Here is a 2,125-nt window from a genome sequence, read left to right as displayed (position 1 = left end):
GTTCAGAGATGTCGAGTGTTCAGAGATGCTGAGTGTTCAGAGATGCTGAGTGTTCAGAGATGCTGAGTGTTCAGAGATGTCGAGTGTTCAGAGATGTTGAGTGTTCAGAGATGCTGAGTGTTCAGAGATGCTGAGTGTTCAGAGATGTTGAGTGTTCAGAGATGTCGAGTGTTCAGAGATGCTGAGTGTTCAGAGATGTCGAGTGTTCAGAGATGTCGAGTGTTCAGAGATGTCGAGTGTTCAGAGATGTTGAGTGTTCAGAGATGCCGAGTGTTCAGAGATGTCGAGTGTTCAGAGATGTCGTGTGTTCAGAGATGTTGAGTGTTCAGAGATGTCGAGTGTTCAGAGATGTCAGAGATGCTGAGTGTTCAGAGATGTCGAGTGTTCAGAGATGCTTGAGTGTTCAGAGATGTCGAGTGTTCAGAGATGTTGAGTGTTCAGAGATGCTGAGTGTTCAGAGATGTCGAGTGTTCAGAGATGTCGAGTGTTCAGAGATGTCGAGTGTTCAGAGATGCTCAGTGTTCAGAGATGTCGAGTGTTCAGAGATGTCGAGTGTTCAGAGATGTCGAGTGTTCAGAGATGTCGAGTGTTCAGAGATGTTGAGTGTTCAGAGATGCTGAGTGTTCAGAGATGTCGAGTGTTCAGAGATGTCGAGTGTTCAGAGATGTCGAGTGTTCAGAGATGTCGAGTGTTCAGAGATGTCGAGTGTTCAGAGATGTTGAGTGTTCAGAGATGCCGAGTGTTCAGAGATGTCGAGTGTTCAGAGATGTTGAGTGTTCAGAGATGTCGAGTGTTCAGAGATGCTGAGTGTTCAGAGATGTCGAGTGTTCAGAGATGCTGAGTGTTCAGAGATGTCGAGTGTTCAGAGATGTTGAGTGTTCAGAGATGCTGAGTGTTCAGAGATGCCGAGTGTTCAGAGATGTCGAGTGTTCAGAGATGTCGAGTGTTCAGAGATGCTCGAGTGTTCAGAGATGTCGAGTGTTCAGAGATGTCGAGTGTTCAGAGATGTCGAGTGTTCAGAGATGTCGAGTGTTCAGAGATGTTGAGTGTTCAGAGATGCTGAGTGTTCAGAGATGTCGAGTGTTCAGAGATGTCGAGTGTTCAGAGATGTCGAGTGTTCAGAGATGTCGAGTGTTCAGAGATGTCGAGTGTTCAGAGATGTTGAGTGTTTGAGTGTTCAGAGATGCCGAGTGTTCAGAGATGTTGAGTGTTCAGAGATGCTGAGTGTTCAGAGATGCTGAGTGTTCAGAGATGTTGAGTGTTCAGAGATGTCGAGTGTTCAGAGATGCTGAGTGTTCAGAGATGTCGTGTGTTCAGAGATGCTGAGTGTTCAGAGATGTTGAGTGTTCAGAGATGCTGAGTGTTCAGAGATGCTGAGTGTTCAGAGATGCTGAGTGTTCAGAGATGTCGAGTGTTCAGAGATGTTCAGTGTTCAGAGATGTCGAGTGTTCAGAGATGTCGAGTGTTCAGAGATGCTGAGTGTTCAGAGATGTCGAGTGTTCAGAGATGTTGAGTGTTCAGAGATGCCGAGTGTTCAGAGATGTCGAGTGTTCAGAGATGTTGAGTGTTCAGAGATGTCGAGTGTTCAGAGATGCTGAGTGTTCAGAGATGTCGAGTGTTCAGAGATGCTGAGTGTTCAGAGATGTCGAGTGTTCAGAGATGTTGAGTGTTCAGAGATGCTGAGTGTTCAGAGATGCCGAGTGTTCAGAGATGTCGAGTGTTCAGAGATGTCGAGTGTTCAGAGATGCTCAGTGTTCAGAGATGTCGAGTGTTCAGAGATGTCGAGTGTTCAGAGATGTCGAGTGTTCAGAGATGTCGAGTGTTCAGAGATGTTGAGTGTTCAGAGATGCTGAGTGTTCAGAGATGCTGAGTGTTCAGAGATGTCGAGTGTTCAGAGATGTCGAGTGTTCAGAGATGTCGAGTGTTCAGAGATGTCGAGTGTTCAGAGATGTCGAGTGTTCAGAGATGTTGAGTGTTCAGAGATGCCGAGTGTTCAGAGATGTTGAGTGTTCAGAGATGCTGAGTGTTCAGAGATGCTGAGTGTTCAGAGATGTTGAGTGTTCAGAGATGTCGAGTGTTCAGAGATGCTGAGTGTTCAGAGATGTCGTGTGTTCAGAGATGCTGA

General features: G+C 46.3%; 1 protein-coding gene across 1 annotated transcript in view; it reads right to left on the bottom strand.

Annotated features, from left to right (window-relative positions):
- arfgef3 (ARFGEF family member 3) overlaps nt 1–2,125 on the bottom strand; it is a gene marked incomplete at both ends in the record, with an annotated part of 31,323 nt that overhangs the window by 28,221 nt on the left and 977 nt on the right. The gene's annotated exons all lie outside the window — the stretch shown is intronic.

This window comes from Nansenia antarctica (genome assembly GCF_963989245.1).
Source record: "Nansenia antarctica genome assembly, chromosome: 19".
Classification (NCBI taxonomy): domain Eukaryota; kingdom Metazoa; phylum Chordata; class Actinopteri; order Argentiniformes; family Microstomatidae; genus Nansenia; species Nansenia antarctica.
This window is presented reverse-complemented; position numbering and strand designations above follow the sequence as displayed.